Source organism: Thamnophis sirtalis, unplaced genomic scaffold (assembly GCF_051295495.1).
Source record: "Thamnophis sirtalis isolate CommonGarterSnake01/CBP01778 unplaced genomic scaffold, rThaSir2_p1.2 scaffold_3, whole genome shotgun sequence".
NCBI lineage: Eukaryota > Metazoa > Chordata > Lepidosauria > Squamata > Natricidae > Thamnophis > Thamnophis sirtalis.
In genome coordinates this window covers 107,115,251-107,137,613 of record NW_028261383.1, presented here as the reverse complement: position 1 = coordinate 107,137,613, position 22,363 = coordinate 107,115,251, and the positions used below count along the sequence as shown (strand labels likewise).

Genomic DNA, 22,363 nt, shown 5'->3' with positions numbered 1-22,363 from the left:
TGCTCTCTACATCAATCTGCGGGGCAGCCAGGACCACCTCCCTTGTCTCCTTGTCACTACTCCAAGGCATGACATCAGGAGCACACTCCCTTTGGCTCTCACTGCTGCTCCATGCCTCAGGCACCTCCTGGTAGCCAACCAGCCTCTCTGTGACCTGCTCGGAGTCGGAACCCTGTCCAGGGTCCTCCACCTCTTCCAGAGCCGACTCATAAGGGCTCTCACTGGCGGAGTCTGTTTGCAGCTCCAATGGTTCCTGCTGGGCCACAACAGGCAGGTATTTAACCATTTCAGGGAGGCGTGGCTTAGATTAAAGCAATCAAAATGCAAGCTAGGAGTGCCTGCTATGGAATTCTTAGGGAACTTAATTGATAGCCAAGGCATTCACCCCACACCAGCGAAGGTGGAGGCTATTAATGCAGCCCCGGCACCATCCAATAGGATGGAATTACAAGCTTTTTTAGAGCTCTTGAATTTTTACTCAAGTTTCATTCCACATAAGGCTTCGGTGGCAGAACCACTGCACCGTTTGTTAGACACATCCACCGCTTGGAGTTGGACCACCTGCGAAGCTCATGCTTTTGCGGAGGTTAAGAAGTTGCTAACAACAGCACCAGTATTAGTGCAATACAATGAGCACTTGCCATTAATGCCTCTCCCTTTGGGGTCGGCACAGTAGGATTGGAGGCTCCTATAGCGTTTTACTCCTGCACTTTATCAAAGGCTGAACATAATTATAGTAAGCTGGATAAAGAGGATTTAGCAGCCATTGCAGGAGTAAAAAGTTTCCATCACTATCTGTATGGATGTCCATTTCATTTAGTAATGGATCATAAACCATTGCTAGGAATCTTAGCAGGGGATGGTCCTACTCCACAAATATATCACCCTGAATGTCACGTTAGGCGGAGTTTCTAGCTGCTTACAATTACACTCTACAGCATAGGCCAGGTAAGCAAATGGATCACACGAACGCTCTGAGCCATTGACCGTTGCCCACTTTAGTGACTGATCCGGCTCCCATACATAGTGTGTGCGTACTTGAAGAATTTAAATTGCCCCTGTCAGCAACTGATATTGCCCACCATTCACAGAAGGAATCTATTCTTCTTCAAGTGATGAATTGGGTACGCCATAGTTGGCCATCAACTCCGGTGGGGGCAGAATTCCTTCCTTTTTATCGTCGAAGGGAGGAATTATTGATGCTGCAGGGATATTTGTTGTGGGGTTGTCGGGTAATAATTCCAAAAACACTGAGACAGGCGTGCTGGCCCTGCTCCATGAGGGGCACCCAGGCATAGTAAGAATGAAAGGGCTTAGTCGAAGCTACGTTTATCTAGTACAATAATATTTGTACATTCTCTTTGATTTCTTCAGGGATTTAGTATTATCTACCATGATATTGTTTTTGGAACAATTGCTAATTTAGGTGATTGAAATAACATTTTAAAAGATATTATGAGGTTTCTGCTTAATACTGTGGTATCTTCACTTTAAAACCTACTGAAATTAATTTTCTTCCTGATTTTATTGAGTATATGTATGAATCCATAGAAAACCTCCACTATCATAATGAAGCTTTCTTTCTTCTGTTCAGAACTCAATAAATTTAGATTATGCATAACCCATGTTTATTGAGGGCAACTTGAAGTTCAGTTCAGATTAAACAGGTAGTGCTAGTAAATGTTGGGGCATTTGGCTTGGCTTATAGACCCCAATTTGTTTGCCTGTTTAGGACATTATATCCTTTAGAAATATATTTAGCTGGTATTCCAGCTAGGAATTAATTTAGAAGTGAATCAGTCTGCCTGATTCATTCTGTGGTGACCCTTTGTATGAATTACTGTAATGTGCTGAATATGGATCTTCTTTAGGAAGTGATTTGGAAAATTCAGCTAGTATAAAATATGGCAGCAGAGGTTTTAATGCAATTAAGCATATTATGCTAATTTTTCTTCTGTTCGTTGACTTTAAGATAGTTTCATGGTTTAGTTCATGATAATGCTCTTGACCTATAACATGGGTCTCTATATGGTTTGAAAGTTCAGTGCCTGCTGGAACAATTCTTGGCACTAGTACAAACATTTTAAATTCGTTTAATATGATACAAATTTTATATCTGTTGAATTAACCTTTTCTGAGACTTTAGTTTCTAATGCAGAGATAAAAACTCCTCTGAACAATAATAATGGATGATGGAAGTAATAGTTCAGCAAAATCTGCCCCAATTGTTTATTCATCTATTTATATGTATAGGTTGCCCAATTCCATTACTAATATTAAATTTTGTGTTGCACTGTATTGATATATGCATGCCTATGCAAATCAGACAAGATCTGAGCAAAGTTTTAAGATCTATTCATCAAGATTTAACTGAGCAATAATGGAAAAGTATCAAAATGTGAATGGCATTTTATTTTATTATAAGTATAAGTATAATCTTTATTGTCATTGTACTTAAATACAACAAAATTGGTATTATGTTGTATTATGTTTTTACATAATTTTGTATCTTTTTTTATAGCACAAAAATAGCAAGATCTCATTTGTAAGATTTATTCCTCAAAAGTTGAACCCCAAACTTTAGAGTTTCATCTTTCAACATATTACTAATATTCCTGTTAAGGAATACACAGTATTGTTTGCATGAAGAAAGGATGGCATAAGCAGCTTCTAGACTGTTCAATAAATATGTATATATAAGAAGTTGTGCTCAACTATTTTAGGAAGTACCCTAATCAAATTTTAAAATCAGTGTTCCAAACAATTCTAACATTAAGCTATCAATAACGGTTGAAGACTCAGTCCATGAATGAACTTGTTCTCATAGGTAAAACAAAGTTCCTTGTGGAAGGATATGGATATGATAAGCTCTTTTCTCAAAGTAAATCCTAAAATGTTAAAGGAATAAAATATCCTATTCCTTTTCTGACTACTTACATTTTAATTGACAAGTCTTATTTAGTCAAGTGTACCTCCCTACAGGAATTAGGCAGCAAGAGGTCCCATGACAAGTCTCAAGGTGCCCTTAATTTGCAGAATATTGGCTTGCTGGCAACACAATGATTAGATTGGAATGATAGCCATTCTGGTAGACTTAAATACCTTAATGTAGTGCAGATATACATCAAAGCTGCTATATGTGACTGGCTTGCATATTTGTGTTACTGCAGATGTTTTTAGAACTGAAAGTCAATTTCATGTGAAAGACATATGTTTCGGCAGTGAAGGTAACAAAGGTTGAATGTTGAATGTTGAATGTTGATTTTATTTATATGCTGCCCTTTTCCCCCGAAGGGGACTCAGGGCGGCTCACAACTCAACCAGGGAAGGGGAATACAAACAAAAAATTAAAACAACACAAAACAATGCATAATTAAAAACACACAACAGTCATACCAATTCGAGACAGGGGCAACAGTTCTTTAGCCCCAGGCCTGTCGGAACAGCCAGGTTTTAAGGGCTTTGCGGAAGGCCTGGAGGGTGGTGAGGGTTCGAATCTCCACGGGGAGTTCGTTCCAGAGGGTCGGAGCAGCCACAGAGAAGGCTCTCCTCCGGGTAGTCGCCAGTCGACACTGGCTGGCAGATGGAATTCGGAGGATTCTGTGGGATCTGATCGGTCTAGTGGAGGTAATTGGCAGCAGGCGGTCTCTCAAGTACCCAGGTCCAATACCATGAAGGGCTTTATAAGTGACGACTAGCGCCTTGAAGCATATCCAGAGACCAATAGGCAGCCAGTGCAGCTCGCGGAGGATAGGTGTTACGTGGGTGAACCGAGGTGCACCCACGATCGCTCGCGCGGCTGCATTCTGGACAAGCTGAAGTCGCCGAATGCTCTTCAAGGGCTGCCCCATGTAGAGCACGTTGCAGTAGTCCAGTCTAGAGGTCACAAGGGTGCGAGTGACTGTTGTGAGGGCCTCTCGGTTCAGGTAGGGCCGCAACTGGTGCATCAGGCGAACCTGGGCAAATGCCCCCCTGGTCACAGCCGACAAGTGGTGTTCAAAAGTCAGCTGTGGGTCCAGGAGGACTCCCAAATTGCGAACCCTGTCTGAGGGGCGTACTGTTTGACCCCCCAGCCTGAGAGATGGAACACTTGGCCAATTAGTAGGAGGGAAACACACCAGCCACTCGGTCTTATCTGGATTGAGTACAAGCTTGTTAACCCCCATCCAGTCCCTAACAGCCTCGAGGCCCTGGCACATCACGTCAACCGCTTCACTGAGTTGGCACGGGGCGGACAGATACAGCTGCGTATCGTCCGCATACTGATGGTATTTTATCCTGTGCCGTCGAATGATCTCACCCAGTGGCTTCATGTAGATATTAAACAGGAGGGGGGACAGGACCGATCCCTGCGGCACCCCATAATTCAGGGGCCTAGGGGTCGATCTCTGCCCTCCAACCAACACCGACTGCGACCTGTCCGAGAGGTAAGAGGAGAACCACCGTAGGACAGTGCCTCCCACCTCCCACAGTCGTCACAGAAGGATACCATGGTCGATGGTATCGAAAGCAGCTGAGAGGTCAAGGAGCACTAGGACGGAGGCATAACCTCCATCCCTGGCTCTCCAGAGGTCATCGATCAATGCGACCAAAGCGGTTTCCGTGCTGTAGCCCAGCCTAAATCCTGACTGGAAGGGATCTAGATAATCGGTTTCCTCCAAGGACCGCCGGAGCTGAAAGGCTACCACCTTCTCAACAACCTTCCCCACAAAGGGGAGGTTGGAGACTGGATGGTAGTTGTTTAAAACGGCTGGATCCAGAGATGGCTTCTTCAGAAGGGGTCTCACCACCGCTGCCTTTAGAGCGGGGGGAAAGAACCCCTCCTGAAGGGAGGCGGTAACAACCGCCTGGATCCAGCCCCGTGTCACCTCCCTGCTGTTAGCAACCAGCCAGGAGGGGCACGGGTCCAGTACACATGTGGAGGCACTTGCGGCTCCCATGGCCTTGTCCACGTCCTCAGGGGTAACGGCTTGAAAATCAGTCCAGTGATGTCCTGCCAGATTCTCCCCATGTGCCTCAGCTGGCTCTGCGCAATTGGAGTCCAGGTCCGTCCGAAGCCGAGCAACTTTATCCGCGAGGAATTGGACATAATCCTCAGCTCTGCCTTGCAAAGGATCGCTCGTATCCCTCCTATCTAGGAGGGAACGGGTTATCCTGAACAAGGCGGCTGGGCGCGACTCAGCGGAAGCAATCAGAGAGGCAATGTGTGTTCTTTTAGTCGTCCTAATTGCCCGGAGATAAGCTCTGATGCTAGATGTTAAAAGCGCTCGGTCTGACTCGGACTTACTGGATCTCCATCGTTGCTCTAGGTGTTTCTTTCGGCGCTTCATCTCCCCGAGTTCCTCAGTAAACCAAGGGGCCCTCCTGGATCCACTGCCTCGGATTGGCCATAAAGGCGCAATCCGGTTAAGAGCCCCTGCCGCTGCTGAATTCCAAGCAGCAACCAGAGTCTCCGCCGGACTGCGGGCGAGGGTATCAGGAACAACGCCAAGCTCCGTCTGAAAGCCCAAAGGGTCCATAAGTCGCCTGGGGTGGAACCACCTAATCGGTTCCTCCTCCCTACAGTGGTGGTTTGGTTTCCGAAAGTCAAGCCTCAGTAGGTAGTGGTCCGACCATGACAGGGGTAAGATCTCGCTACCCCTCAAACCAAGATCACAACTCCACTGCTCCGAGAGGAATACGAGGTTGAGCATGTGACCCGCCGAGTGAGTCGGGCCCCGAATTACTTGTGTCAAGCCCATGGCTGTCATGGAAGGTTAGCTTCCTTTTTCCATATCCTTGACAAGATAGCCAAGAAGCGGTCTACAAATCTAATAACTTTACTGTAATAGTTAGCTGCCAAGAAAGGGCCATCATAGCATGGCTGACAAAGTGACAGAAGCAATGGAGGCAGTGGAATCAGCGGAGGAAGTTTGCAAGATGTGATCCTTAAAATAAATAACTACAAGATACATTTGCAGTCTTGCTCCCTATTCCTAAAAGCAGTTAACATTGGAGGGATACAGCCCATTCATAACCTTTCACTCCTGTTCCCTATAAGAGATACCAGAATAAAAGAAGTGCTTCTTGGAAATACTCCATCCCTGTCCATCAAGTCCAAATGCATTTAGATGCACTTAGCAATAATAGAGATATCAGACTTCCTAGTACCTTATATGTAAGATGTAATATGTGTGGTCCAAGCAGCAATATTGAACTATCAGGATATTTTGTAGGTAGCCCAACATCCATAGCTTTTTAGTAATCTATAAGGAAGATTATGTTTTCAAATGAAGGTTCCTGATATTTTCAAATAAACACTTTTACAGCAGCAGCACTGAGGATGTGTCGGAAACATGGGCTTAATCCACCATAGCTATTTTACACAACTAATGTAACAAATCCTTTTGCATTACTACTCTTTTGCATTTTAGTATTTAATGACTATGGACCTCACAGTTTAAGGACTGATATTATAGTATAGTTAGGCATGTGCAACTGAAAATTGTGATTTTAATATAGATATTATCTGTTATTTATTATTTTATTCTAGAATTTTAACTGGATATTCCTTGAATGTTTGTATTTGTTCTGGTCTCTGGTTTTCGACTGTAATAAACTTGATTTGATTTGAATGAAACTTTTACATGGTTTTATCTAACCATTTTATCTGCCTTGTTATGCCTTACATAACTTTTCCTCTGTGGTTCTATAGCTTCTTGATCAACTACTCTTATTTTTCAGCTATGCACTTAAGAGTGATTTTTCTTGACCTATATTCTCCACAGATCTATTGAATTATTCCCTGGAATCAGTTTAAGAGCTGTATCACAACCCTTTCAATACCAAGCACCAAAAGTTTATATCTTCTTATCCAAGTGGAACCTGTCCTTCTTGTGATTGTGTGTGCATGTGTGTGTGCATATATGTGTGAGAGAGAGCTTGTCTCATAAAATATCCCAATGTTTCACAAGTATAAATGTCTGCTTCTGATGATATCGTCTCTTCAACTATGAAGTGTGAAGTTGCTCAGTTTTGCTTAGCTAATTAGCCAGGTGTGTCGAACTGATAATATTTTGGAAAATATTCGGAAGACTGAATTTCAACATTCTACCCAGCCAAATTTATACCATCCAGGATCAGAGAACTGCTATTTCTCATATCATTGGGGCTCATATGCAGTGAACCACTGGTTTTTTTAAAAAAAATAGGCATACTCATAAAACATTCTACATAACATGTGATTTCCACATCATTGCATCAGGTAAGGAAATCACTTTGCTGTTGGCATACCTGTCAAGGATATATCTATCTATCTATGAATGATTTTAGTAATTGAGTCATACAGTATTATGAACTACAACTCCTCCTTTTGACTAATGGTGCTGTATGCAGAATCAGTGAGCTTATCCTCCTGGGTGGATTTCTTACACGGAGAGAAAAAATATGCCTGTATTTTACATCATGATATTTACTATTGTAGGAATTGGTGGTTTTTAAAAGCTGGCCAAGAATTTCAGACAGTTTAACTTTTGGTGAGGCGGGGAAGTTGTCCTGAAGAAGATTCAGATAAATCTTAAAATATCTTTAGCGTCTACTAAAGCTAATAAGATCATACCCGGATTATCCCTCCTTTTCTTTGCAACAGTTAAATACAGTGTCCCTCTTTTAATATTGATGACAAAATTCCTGAGATGCTGCATTAATTTTAAATATAATAATTTTAAAATTCCATTGTGGAAATCACCATTGGTTCCCCCCCCCCCCCCCACTTGACTTTTTTGAAAGGAAAATTGGAATGGCATAGTACCTTGTCTCCTTTTGGCTTCTTATAGCTCTTGACAGCTTGAAATCCCACTATATCTATTTTTTGGGAAAGCTAATTATCATCAAGGATAAGCAATTAAAGTCCTTCAGTAAGCTGGTGGTTAAAGCAATGACACTTGTAGGAATGCAGTGGACAAAGAAACGTTTCAAAACATAACATAGTTCACAACTGTCTTTTCAATCAAATAGTTACCATAAAAATATTTTAAAATATTTTAAAAGGCTGTCAATTGGTTAAATAATACCACTTCAGTCTGAGGATCATCAAACTATCATAGAACTTTGGAGTTGTTTTCAATACTCTATACTTCCTGTAGCTCCAGAACTTGACCAAAGCAGTATTTGTAAGGATGACTTTACATTCACCATTCACAACTATGTTGCTGTTGTAATTACTATTATATCAAAATCGAGCATGGCCTCTGTCAGAAAGTCTGCAAGCTGTAGCTCTTCACAGTGCCTTTGGGGAGAAAAATCAGATGGTTACCATATAATTCTTCTTGATTATACATCATTGGAAAGTTAAAAGTTAAAAACTGTCCCCTTTTCAGTCTTTGCCATGTAGAGTCCCATGATAATTATTTGAAATGCAGATTCACACAGTTCAAATAAACAATGGTTCTGATAATCCAGAACTTATATTTCAGTGTTAATTATACCTCAATTTCAAACCCAGTTTATTGCTTTGGATTCCTAGGTTTTTGGTTATCCTCCATTAGGGGTGTATATATCTGGAACTTGATACTCTGCATTTACATCCATATTTGGCTCCCCCACCCCTTACAAATTTACTGCAACTTAATGACCTGCAGAAAAGAAAAGAATTTTCCAATTGCTTTCCTGTGACTTGCAATAAATCACTGTCCTGGGCTTTTTCAGACAAACACAGAGGTTGGGCTGCCTTCAGGCAATTAGTTTCACCTGTTCAAATAATCCTTCTGTACAGTTTTCTGAATAGAAGCATCATGCATCTCTTTATTACAATCCACATTTTATCAATCACATCACACAGAGACACATACATACACACACCACTTACTAGCCCATCATGCCTGCGGATTTTGGGAGGGATAAGTAAAGAATGCTGGGAGGGTGATTCATCGCAACAGGGCCACGCAAGGCATGAAGGTCATCAACTAAGTCATCATGCCCTGGTAAAACAAAGACTTATATTAGACATAAGAAGATATTAAAAGCAGATGACATTAAACTGAAGTGAGAATGGCAAAATATCCTTTCACAATTCATGGAAAAAAACAGCCATAAACTACTCTTTTTACCAAGGAGGTTATAGGAATAAAAAATATAAAGTGATTGACAATATAGTACTATCTGATGGCCCATCAGGTTGGATTGCACTCAGTGTTCTACTGTGGAAGAACTGTGATTTGATTAAAGCCTGCTTGAACATCAAGCTGCTAATGTTGCCACACACAAAAAGGACATTTGAGGCTACAAAGGCAGAATTACAGTGACAACATAGAGGTAAGAAGCATGAAGGTGGGAAAATTCAACACAACAGAAGACATGAATCAAATATTGACATCTTAGTCATCAGTGAATTTAAATGGCCTGATCTTAAACCTTTCAGGCAGAAAATGATACTGTTACTACTTAGGAGATGAAAATTAAGAAATTATATTTTTAATATACAAAGAAACATTACGAAGATGAGTCTACAGTACAGTCAATGACCAAATTATATCAATAGATCCCAAGTAAAATTATGTATAAGAAACAAAGTTATATATTCTATCATTACATATTCAGCCTGTGTACAACAATAAAGAAGAACACCTTAAGAGTGGTAGAAAAAATGTCAATATGTGCTCTATATATTGATGACAGTACTCTGATAGATGAAAATACAAATGCTTTGCAAGCCTAGTAATGAAAGTCAAGGAGACAGTAAAAAGAAAAAAAAAGTAGGATTAAATTTAAGGAAGACCAAACTAATGTCAAAAGGTATAACAAAGAAATTTAAAATGGATAACTTGTCCTTTTTAGGATCAACCATCAATAGTAAATGATGCAGTAATGACTTGGTAGAGAAGCAATGAAGATCTTGGAAAAGATAGTCAGATGTGATGAACTGTCTGTATCCATAAAAATCAAAATTATCCAATATTATTTTTTGTCTGTGATATTCTATGGAAGTGAAAGTTAGACTTCGAAGAAGCAGGATAGAAGCACTTTTGAACTTTGGTGTTGATGAAGAATCCTCAGAATACTGTGGATAGTATTCAGAGTTGTCACTTAAGGCACAAATGGTAAGACTCAAATTATCCTACTTCTGACATATGATACAAAGATCCATGTCCAAGCCTATTTGCTAAGAATTGTGAAAGAAAAATGTCAGAAGTGGACAATTGGAAGCATAGTAAATGTAACTAGTTAAAAAGGGAATGATTGTGCTGTCAGAAGACTTAAAGGTTGGTAACAGATCATCATGCAGAAAATCTGTGTGATTGTTAAAAATCAATATCAACTTGATGACCTATAATTTTGGAAAACTTCTTTGGAGAATAATGAAGACTCCCTTTTCTATTAAAAAAACCTCTAAGATTTCATGGTCTTTAATTTACTAGACATGTTATGCTGTTAATTTATATTTTTAACTGCATTTATTGTAGACATATATTTTCCACTCCTAGAACTGTGTGACATATATTTTAAAACTGCTTCACTAATGTTGGTTTATCTGTGAGTTTCACAGTTATAGTGACAGCTAAATTATGTTTTATACATATATCATCTGTATATCCATCCATACATCTATTATATGAAAACCCCCTGGATGTAGCTAAAGATATAATGATGATAAAGATATAAATAATGTTAGGACTATTTGTATTTCACGTAAACATCTTTATAAAGAAAATATTTGATTACTTTATTTGAGGTGTAATTATACCAAAAGTTCCATCATGTATTTAGTTTAATGGAGAACATTATCCAGGACCATATGCTCATCTTGGCATATTACATTCCCATGTGTCATTTTGATCCCAAGGGAACAACAGGAAAAAATGGGGAAAAATCAGCTGTGCCGTATATTAATAGGAAAAAAAATGAGAGGATGTAAAAGCTTATTTGTTTAGAAATTCTTCTGTTTGTCAAAATAACTACAGAGGAGATGGATATACATTTCATGATAGAAAAAAAGGCATGGTGTGACATTGAAACATCAGGATGAAAAGGAGCATATATTCATATTATTTGCACCATGAGAATGCAGCCATTGTGGCATATATGTCCTAGCGCTAGGATGGCGAACCTGTGGCACGTGTGCCACGGGTGGCACGTGGAGCCATTTGTCAGGACACACGAGGCGTTGCCCTGTTAGCTGGCCAGCGTGCATGTGCGCATTGGCCAGCTGAGTTCAGCCTTTTTTTGAAGCCATTTTCACCCTCTCCAGGCTCCAGAGGCTTTATAGGAGCCTGGGGAGGGCAAAAAGAGCCTCCCCCGCCCCACCGGAGGCCCTCCTGAGGCTTCAGGAGCTTCCCTGAAGCCTCTGGAGCGAAAAAAACAGCCCTATGTGCAAACAGGAAGTTTGTGAATGGACATCCGGTTTACTCATAGGGCTGGTTTGCTCGTAGGGTGGTTTAAGCCCTCCAGAGGCTTCAGGGATCTTCAGGAGGCTTCCCTGAAGCCTCCAGAGGACTAAAAACCACCCTACAAGCAAACCCGAAGTCACTTTTATGAATTCCACTATTTATGAAATGAAATGGAGGCTTGACATGTAGAAAACATATCCTATTGTTTTCTTTCTCACTACCTGTACATTTGTATTAGTTTCATTTTTTTAAATATTTTGTGTATTAGTTCGAGGGATCACGCAAGAGCCATGGATTCAGAGAGTAGGTGTTTATTGAAGATGTTAGCGATTCCGAATAGCCCTGCAACAGTCAGGGAATTTATACTCTCGGCACCAACTGTCATTTCAACTGTCAGAGTGTTACCCAATCACGGGCTGCGCCTCGCCCGGCCAATCAGGGCGCCGTACCAGCTGTTGCTGGGTCACAACACCCCTTCCCCCCAGTTGTTTGCAAATTTTTTGCAGTTTGTCTGTGTGTTACATTTACGTGTGTGTGTGTGGTGTGGTTCATTTTAGAACTAATATTACCCAGAGGCAATTCTGCTCTGTTATTACAAAGAAGTCACAAGGATCATGCCCCAGGAGCATTCTGGGAGCTGTAGTTCAGACAACATTGTATGACAACTCCATTTTTCACTTCTCCTTCCCCCCAGTTAATTGCATTTTACATTAACTCATTTTTAGCATGTTTCTCATTTACATTTCCCCCAGTTAAGTGCATTTTACATTAACTCATTTTTAGCATGTTTCTCATTTACATTTTACATTAACTCATTTTTAGCATGTTTCTCATTTACATTTCCCCCAGTTAAGTGCATTTTACATTAACTCATTTTTAGCATGTTTCTCATTTACATTTTACATTAACTCATTTTTAGCATGTTTGTCATTTACATTCCCCCCCCCCGTTCTACGCATGCCCACAAAAACCCCATTGAAAATCTTCCGATCCTGGGCTGGAGAGCTACACGGAGGAGTCCCCCCCCAAAAAAAAAACTGTTGTTGAGGTCTTTTGAACGGTTTCTGTCCGCGGGGGGGGGGTGTTTGATGCGAGCCTAATGGCTTTGCTCGGAGGTCTGTGAGCGGGAAGCAGCCGGCGCTGGTGGCCTGGGGTGACAGGCAGGACAGGAGGGAATGGCAGCTTCTTCTCGAAGGCAGTGGCTCCTCGCAGTGGAGGCAGGCAGGCTTCGCTGAAGGCAAAGGCAGGCAGCGGAGGCAAAGGCAGGCAGCGGAGGCAGGCATTGAGCTCTCGCGGCAGGCTTCGCAGGAAGGAATTTGTGAGCCCTGGAGGCGTTGGGAGGACTGGCAGGCATTGGGACGGCGGCTCTTGGGAGGCAGGTTTCGCAAGAAGGGACACAGCGGCAACGTTGGCTTCGGAAACCTGCGGGGTGCGCGGAAACTCTTGCCAGCGCACAGGCAGCGAGGCTTTGAAGGGCTTTGAAGGCAGCGGGGTAGGCGTGCAGGCAGCGTGCTTAAGCGACCTCAATTCGACGCGTGTCAGCAGGTTGAGGAACATCGATCTACCGGCGTGTCAGAGGGTTGAGCTTCGCAGGCAGCATCTTGAATTTGGAGCCAGTCGAGGCGACTTCAGCTCGGCGCGGTTTGTAAAAGGCAGATAGGAAATCAGGAGGGAACGGAAGGCAGCAGCGGTTTCGGACAGGCAGGTCCGAGGTTGGCCTTCGCCGTCTCCAGCTCGTTCTTGGGGTTGGCATGGCTCGTCCTTCAAGTTGGTGCACTGGCTCGTCCTTGAGTTGGCGTGGCTTGTCCCCCAAGTTGGCATGGATGGAAGGCAAGGCAGCAGCAGTTTTCAGACCAGCAGGTTTTACCAGCCGAGGTTACCCTTCGCAGGATTGCTCGTCCTTGGGGTAGGCATGGCTCGTCCTCCAAGTTGGCGCACTGGCTCGTCCTTGAGTTGGCGTGGCTCGTCCCCCAAGTTGGCGTGGTAGGAAGGCTTTCCGGTGGCTTCTGCTGTCGCTGAGTGCCGGCTGGCCTTCTGTTCTCCGTTGTACTTTCCTTGCTTTTCGCGCTGTTTTCCAGGCTCTGCGGAATCGCCGGATCCCATCCTCGTCGCCAGTTTTGTGTATTAGTTCGAGGGATCACGCAAGAGCCATGGATTCAGAGAGTAGGTGTTTATTGAAGATGTTAGCGATTCCGAATAGCCCTGCAACAGTCAGGGAATTTATACTCTCGGCACCAACTGTCATTTCAACTGTCAGAGTGTTACCCAATCACGGGCTGTGCCTCGCCCGGCCAATCAGGGTGCTGTACCAGCTGTTGCTGGGTCACAACAGTCAAAAGACTAAATCAATAAAATTTCCATTGTTTTGTATACCTAGAATATAGACCTCCCCCCCTTTAGATTGTGTCAGCTTTCCTGTTTTAGAAAACATCATATTAACTTTTTAAAAAGGTTAAAGGGGCAAAATATGTGTCTTGACCACAAACTGAATAGGAACCAATGTGGTGATGTGGCTTCAAAGAAGGTACATGGAATGGCTACAATTTGGATTTTTAAACTGCATATGAGATTGGATGTTTTAAAAATCACATTTTCCAATTATTTTGGGTTCTTTTTTTCCTAGGAAGGGTTTTTATTTAAGTTCACATTATTTATTTATTTATATTAAATAATGTTTGAATAGAATAAAAAATAATATAGGTTTTGAGCTAACAAGAAAATGAATAGGGACAACTTCAGATTTTGTCTTCTGCTGCTCAATTCCAAATATCTACTTTAAAACTTTCTCTTATCTGTGCATATAAAAACCATTTAAAACTAAATCCCTCTGAAGCCATTTGCTCTTTTGGTTTTATCTTATATTCTCCATGCTCTTGTTCTAACATCTCTTGATATGTTAATCATTTCTTTTTACCTGCTGTTTCTTTTCAATGATTATTGTGCTCAGGCATACAGTATATAGACATTTTTGGACACAATCTTGGTTTATATCTATTCCGTATTCTCAATTTGACACTTCTAATATACACTTCTAATATGATTTTTAAAATCTACATTATCCTTAACCTTATCATACCATAGAAAAAATTATGCCATCCAAATCTCAGTTTGTACCCAAGTTCAATTGTATTTATGACTTATCCTGATAAGTACATATTATTTTATACTATTATACTGTGTGCTATTATAAATAAAACATAAAATAACCAAATTCCAAAAATATTATTTACACAGTCAATACAGAAACTCTTGTGGCTCAGATTTTTTAAATGCAGTTTCCCAATCCTTTCACACTTAATTTTAATATGATGTGTGTTTGTGTGTGAGAGAGAGAAAGGGAAAGGGAGAGGAAGGGAGGGAGGAATGGAGAGAGAGAGAGAGAGAGAGAGAGAGAGAGAGAAATAGAGACTTTTGTATGTGTTCTTTGAATTATGACCACTGTTGTATGTGTGCTTTGAGAAATTCTCTTGGACAATGGCATGGAAAATGGCATTATCTGTAATTAGAAATAATAATCTGTAATTGGTTCATTTGCCATATTTCTACAGTTCTGATTTAGTTGAACAGTGTGATCATTATGCCACCAGATTTCAATAGAGGTGTCACAATGAAAAATAATTGCAATATTCCTCAATATTAACTGCACCCTAATTGCAAAAGTTTTGAAATATAATTACCATGAAAGCTAATGCGACAGGGAACATTAAGCATAATTAGTGTATATTTAAAAAAATAAAAAAAACTGTTAGAAGCTTGTTATTGTCTTGTAAGGTAGCTTCAGATTAGCTGCATGAAAACTACTTTCATCTAGCTTTTCTAGAATTTCAATTATTATCACATAATATAATATATTTATAGCCCATACTTGCTAACCCTGTAGGAATTGGCATCATAATATAGGTTGGTCCTAAGCATTCTTGCAGAACACATAAATGAGTATTAGAAGCATTTAGATGTGCTTATTCTTATAAGGAAAATTCAATTTCATACTACACTGTTCTGAGTTAAGCTTAATCTATATTATATTTCATTATACACTATTTTAAAAATCCTAATATCTAATATAGAAATAAACATTCTTCAATCCAATATTATTTCTCATAAAAATAAACTTCATAATTAACTTACAGTCTATCATGGGTTTATTCATTAAATTATACATATAATTGCATAGTGTTGCTATAATTCATCACCAATTCAAACTTTAATGACCATAAAATACTTTTAGATAGAAAGATACATACAAAGTTGTAAATTGTCTATTAATGCTTCTGAAAGAATTTCTCTGATCTCAAAATTAAGCACATTTGGACCTGATTAGAACTTGGATCAGAGACCAGCAGAAAATTCCAGGTTTTAGGAGAGACTGGAAAGTTAAAAAAAAAATCTTTTCTAGATAAGGAAATAGCATACCATTTCATTACTCTTGGAAACTATCTGGATGGTTGAACACATCAACTATCCAATGTGGAGACTATATAAGCCACATTTAATTGGTTGAATCATAAGGTAAGCAAATCATATAACCGTAAAACCCAGTTAGTATAAGTGGGGAAAATGGGCATTTTTAAAGCTCTTAACTGCACTACCATAATTGTCTTATTTATTATTTATTTATTAAACAAATTATATGGCTGCTCAACTCACACACTATTAAAAAAAACATTAACAGCGGGCTAGTATCTAATTCCCATCCAGTCAGCTCTTCATGAAAGAGAGATGGGTAGCTGGGTTACAAGAAAAGGTTTCTGGATATATTAAATCCATGCCAGTATTCCTTATACAAGAAGTCGTGGCAGAACTGGAAAAAGTAGGTAAAATTGTTATTTATCAGATTAATTATATAGTTAATATAGTTATATTAGTTAGCTAGTTAGCATACTTATGGGTTGAATAATAGAATTTATGAAGAAGTCGTTTATAGATGTTTCCAATTGTCAGATTTTTGTCCACTGGACTGAATTGAAAACAGTTCAGCACAAGAATACAAAGCCCTATTACAAATGTTACATACCAAAAGCACAACATGTATAGCAATATGAATATGTTATATATTTTTACCTCTTTCTCCTGATCATGCCCTGCAACGGGCTAGATGGCTTACTTTTTGGGCAGGATCATCCAGATCATGAATGACTGAGAATCTCTATAGACTTTTAGCTATCCAATTTGGGATGTATAACCCAAATGGTGTGGGAGTATGAACAGATTTCCCCCTCAAAAATTGCAGACTACAGGAACCATCAGCACTGCTCAAGTGACTCTGAGGATACAGATAAACCTCCAAGTGCTTCAACAACCTTCTAAAAAGGATAGAAATGACCAGCTTATGCAAGGAATATAAATCCTTCCCTTCCCTACCATCCAGTCAGAGCTGAAGAAGCTTCTTGGAGGAGAAGCAAAACATCTTCAAAGAAAAAACAAGAAAATCCAGTTGCCTCCTGAAAAAAGCACCTTTGGGACAACGATGACCTGGAGAGCTGAGAATCTCTATAGAATGGACCCAAGAGTTAATTTTAATAATGCCTAGCTCTATAAAAGACTGTATTTCAAAGATGTAATGTAAAGGAATACAAGTTTACCTGACAAATTGAGACTGATCTAAAAGTAGATTTAAAAATGACAGGCTACAAGAGTTAGAAAAAGACATGCTACAGTGTAGAAAAAGATGGTACATTGGATATAACAAAAGAAATCGGCTGATATCTTAATAATTCAAAACAATATTCAAATAACAGGAAAGTGACCTAGATTATTTTCCTTTATTGGATTTACAAAACAGTCTTGGTCATCTATCCTGGCCAAACAACTGGTATGGATTGTGTGATAAATGTGATTGTAGTTGCAGGACAACTTTGTCCTTAATATTTTTGGACTGTTGGAACATCTATTCAGTGAGATGGCCTTCCTTCACCACGGTTTAGTAACATGGTAGACATTGCTAGGAAAATAGAATTCCTTTAGAATAGTTGTGCATACTTTCAGACTGAAAATATAGCATCATATGGGTTTCAAACATTAGTGTTGGTTCTAGTGATTTTTTTTTCTTTCCAATTTCTTGGTTCTACCCTTTTTAATATCAGTGTTTAACTCTAAACTTATAACTTAACTTATTTTTCCATAGGTTATTTTATCATAAAAAAATTAAGCCAATGAAGCCAAAGTCAAAGTGCAGAAATTGTAGGTAATTTTTTTCATTGTCATGTGTCAAAAGAGAAACAAAGGGATTTTCTGAAACAGATAATAAGATGTCCTGATACTCATTTTTAATGGGTCATTTGTGATTCATTTGTACCGCATAATATAATCACATTCTTTATTTCACATCTCTGCTATTAGAGATAGCTATTGTATTTTGACATAGTGTTTTAGCATCTACATAGAAATCATATTTTAATAGTATGTTTTATGACTGATCTTCGGTTATGCTGCCATTAATAGTAAAATGTTAGCACAAATGTAAAGTTACATTTAAAACATCTAATTTGTGAAAACATTTTCTGCAAAACTTAATTTACAAATCTCAAAATGGAACATATAAAACATTATAAATTGGATGGAATAATATAAAAGATACACTATTCCTATAGAATTGTGATATTTTTCTAGAGGTGTCTAGTTTGGAAGGGGAAAGTAAAGAGCACCAAAAATCCAAGAGCAGATAACCATCAGGAATGATATTCATAGCTATGCCCATTATCCCCTACTTAAAGAAAGAGTTAAACAGGTTGATCATAAAGTATCTTTATCATAATACAAATGGAAGATAATGCCAGCATACTGTCTCTTGCTTTCCAATATCAGTGACATGATGTATAAGTTGAATTCTCTCCCATATATTTTTGTTCAGGATTCAAACCAATTTTCAGGATCTGAATTCATGGAACATAGTATGTTAGGTGAGTATATAGCTTTAGAAGCTCTCCAGATGTTGAACCTGATGTTTAGTGGTACTACAAAACGGGATAAATAGAATATATCTTTAGTATCATAGTTATATTCCTAAGCTTTCAGACAAGAAATATATTAATTTTACATTATACCATGCCTTTATGCAATTGATTGTATATTATCTCCTGTATTCAAAATAAATTAAAATATTATACAGGTTATATATACACTGTATAAAATGGAGAAATCCCCCCCCCTCAAAAAAAGTCTGGAGATTATGAAAGTCAATCTTATCAACAAGGGCATGACCTTCAACTACGGTAATATAATGGGACATCTGCATATTTCCAATTGTTAGTGTTTCAGTATCCAGTTTTGATTCCTGCTGTCGTGTCATCTAATATAACCAATGTGCAAGTTAAACTGATGTGAGAGTAATAAGCAACCTTGTCTCACTCACGTCTATAATGTGAGCCATCCTGTTTCTCCAAAATCAATTCTTGTACTACCTTTTTCTACTCTGTTTCTGGGAATAATCAACTATCTTGGTGTCCTCAGTAGCCTTAATATTCTATTTTGTGCATGACCTGCACACTTAAAGACCTGGCGATGGGCAATAAAGCTATTGCAAAGGTCTTTCTTAAATTCCATCAAACTCTTTATTATCCATATTTGATCCAATGTTTTTTTTTTTTTCTGAGTGGGGTTGTTATCTTTATTTATGGCTGTGTTATTCTTCAGGCAAAACTTTGCTCATGTGACAAAATAATAGCATGGTTTGGTGATTTGCACATTGTTCTGCATCTTCTTTTTCCAATATGGACACATGCAGTACCAGACTCCTATCTGCTATTTCAGTTTGGTTATATATTGTTGACAAAGAGCTGTAAGCATTTTTTTCCTGTAGTATTTACAAAGTTTAAATACTGTTGTAGTTATTCAGTCTGCTGTAATGCTTTTGTATTTGATAGCTAGTCCATTCCTTCTCACACTTCACATTTCTGTGGAGATGGTTTCCTGAATATATTCTGCCTCTGTGAACATTTCTGCCATTTAAAATCAATATGATTTTAAAAGGGTGTCTGTGAAAGATAGTGCTCATGGAGGGGGACTACAGTGAAGAGGCATTTCCCAGGAAGGAGGAAGTACATTCTAGAAACTGAGGGAGGAGCAAGAGGCAGTCCTGCTGAGAAATGAATAGGAGACAGAGGAAGAGAGTAAGGATAGCCACCCCCTAGAATTTTCCAAGGTATATATGTGATTCTAAGTGTAGTAAGGTTTTGGTCTGTCTGCTATGTATAATAAAGAACTGAACTTTGGCTGAATTGCTTTACATTGTACTCGGCTTAGCCTGATCATTTCCATCTAAACTTCCCACCATCTTATAAGTTCACCTCCCTTTACTAGATCTCCTACATGATTATTATTATTATAGTTCATTGCACATTATGGTTCTAAATGTCAGTCAGATGTTTAGACTGGTTTGGGGGGTTTTATCCTCCAGAAAGGATCTAGGATAGGAAAAATGTTGTTCTTTGAGGTGTTGAAGGTGCAATCAGAGGATATAGGCTATTCCAGGGTTCCAGCAGGCACTACTGCCAGGTTGCTCATATGTGTGCTTCATGCGTGCTTGACGTGCACTGCATGCACATGCACGGTGCAATTAAAATTGTTATGTGCATGTGCAGAATTGAAAAACAAGATGGCACCGCCAACAGTGCCGCCTGGAGAACCAGTATGGGGGCGTGGTAGGCCTTGGTCGCTGCTGGTTCCAGTGACCCAAGCTGCCAAATCACTATCGGTTCAGCCAAACCAGTCCAAACCAGTAGGAACCCACCACTGGACTGTTTCAAGTAAATTCCAATTGTTTAAGGTTTGTACCTAGGTCACCTTTCACTATCACTACTTCCTTTGGGGTCTTTTGCCAGTCGTTCTATTTCTGTTTTCAGGTCTTGTATTTTGTGATTTTCTTCAATTCTTTCTCTTCTATTCTGCTGTCTCCAATGCTGCAACATCCCCTACCAAGATTTTTCCCCTTACCTCTTATAATGTTTTCTTCTGAATTTCTACTATTAAGAAATGTCCAATTTTCTTTCTCATAATATTCTTGTTTCTTGATATTCTTAACCAAAATATCATAGTTGTCCTTCCTTACTTAATGTTGGCAGTTTGTCTTCAATTTTTGCATATCTTTAATTTCTCTGAAACTTTCTTCCTCTTTCTCCTGTGTGTGTGTGGGGGGGGGGCAGGGTACTGTGATGATATATTTCAAAAACCACTATGTTGAAATCTTAGGATTGCTTTTTTCTGCAAGAGTTCCAATATTCTCTTGGTGGCTCTAGTTCACTTTTATGAAAGTTTATGTACATTGAATTTATTTGTAAAATTGATCCTACATTCTGACAGTATGACCTCCAGGTCAGTAATTGCTGGTATTCTTATTATCTTTAATTTTATAAGTGTAACCTTTATATTTGACTCCAATAATTAAAAAAAAAATCATCATCTTTATCTGGAAATCTTCTGGATGACTGGATCACTGTCTACAACTTCCTTAAAACAGATTTTGGCAATAAATATTTAAAAATCTTCATGAAACGTTTAACCTATATATTCCAAACAAACATTCTTCTTATTTCTCTATTTCTCATTTTTTTTCTCTTCCTCCATTAGTAAAATCATATCATTTTTGATTGTGCATTTAGCACTTCTTGCAATTGTCATTTACATTAGAATTCCTCAGTTTCTTCTACTTTGCATCTGTAGTAGAGTCTTACATTTCTTTAATAATGTTGTTCACTAGAGAAGCACTAATTCTAATACATATGATCTTGACTTTTGGGGGATTATAGCTGAGCATATAATTATTGCTCTTTTAGAGTATCAGTACTAATCCATTTCTCTCTATGGTTCATTCCTTCCTGACCATTTAAGTTTATTTATTAATAAAACCTGCAATTTAAATGAATGAGGAATTTAAATATTTCTGCTTTCTACTTTGACAATTTCATTTTATTTTTTTCCGGTTAATGCTGCCTAGATTTTATGTCTTTTTGAAACAAGCTTTTCTTTCCGTACTGGCAATACTGACATCATTCATGGCTAGACCTCATTTTGGTTTTGATCACCTTCAGCTTTACTGAAAGTTTAGCAGTCAATAGCTAGAGGCATGCTTTCCAATTTAGGATCTACTCATAACAGCCCACAAACTTTTCTAAATGATTCAGACATGTCCATAAAGTTTCTTGATTTTGAACTTCCATCAGTTAGGGAAATTAATTTGCCTGATGCTCCTAGTTCAGTTCATCCCAATAGAGGATTATTTCAATCTATGTTTTTAATTGAATGACTCACATAAATAACTCCATATGTATCTTACTATTTAATAAAATTATTTATTTATTTGATTTATAAGTCTTCTTCCCGGGTAACACTTCTTCCTCCATATTTGTCTTTTTGATGTAGGTTGAGCACCGAAAAGAAAAAAATTTTTTTTCCATGAATTTCTGTGACTGAAGCTGGATTTGAACCTGGGTTTCTCCAGTTTTGTGTATTGTATATGTGGGTCCAAGAAATGTGACCTTTTGAAATTAACAGATTTTGTCAATAAGCATATGTTCTCCTAGTATTGCCACTCTCTCTCAATCCATCTTACAAGATTATTATGGTGGGAAAATAGGCAGAAAAGTATTAGGTACGTTCACCGTCTTGAATTAACTAACTATATATACAAAAAAGAGGGACCAAAATATTACAATATTTAACTTTTTATTTCACTTCATAAATATTTATATATGTGATCGAAGACACATCGTACAAATTGCAGTACTTTCTAAGCATTCAGAGGTGCCACAGCTCTAGTGAATTAGGCCATAAACAGATTGAAATGTAGCTTTCAAATAGAATAATTCCACAAGTTTTGTTTTTCTGAATTATAAATAGCTCACTTTCTTTTGGTTCCAATTTTATAATATTGGATGAAAATATTCCATATATTAATATAAATTAGAAGTTTGGACTAATGTTATTTATTTTTATTTATTATAGCTTTTCTGTTGCGTTTTATCATTCAGATACAAAACTAGCATAAAGATAATTAAAAAAAATAA

General features: G+C 38.7%; 1 protein-coding gene across 1 annotated transcript in view; it reads left to right on the top strand.

Moving 5' to 3' along the window:
* TENM2 (teneurin transmembrane protein 2) overlaps positions 1–22,363 on the top strand; it is a 928,661-nt gene that overhangs the window by 595,662 nt on the left and 310,636 nt on the right. The window lies entirely within an intron of this gene.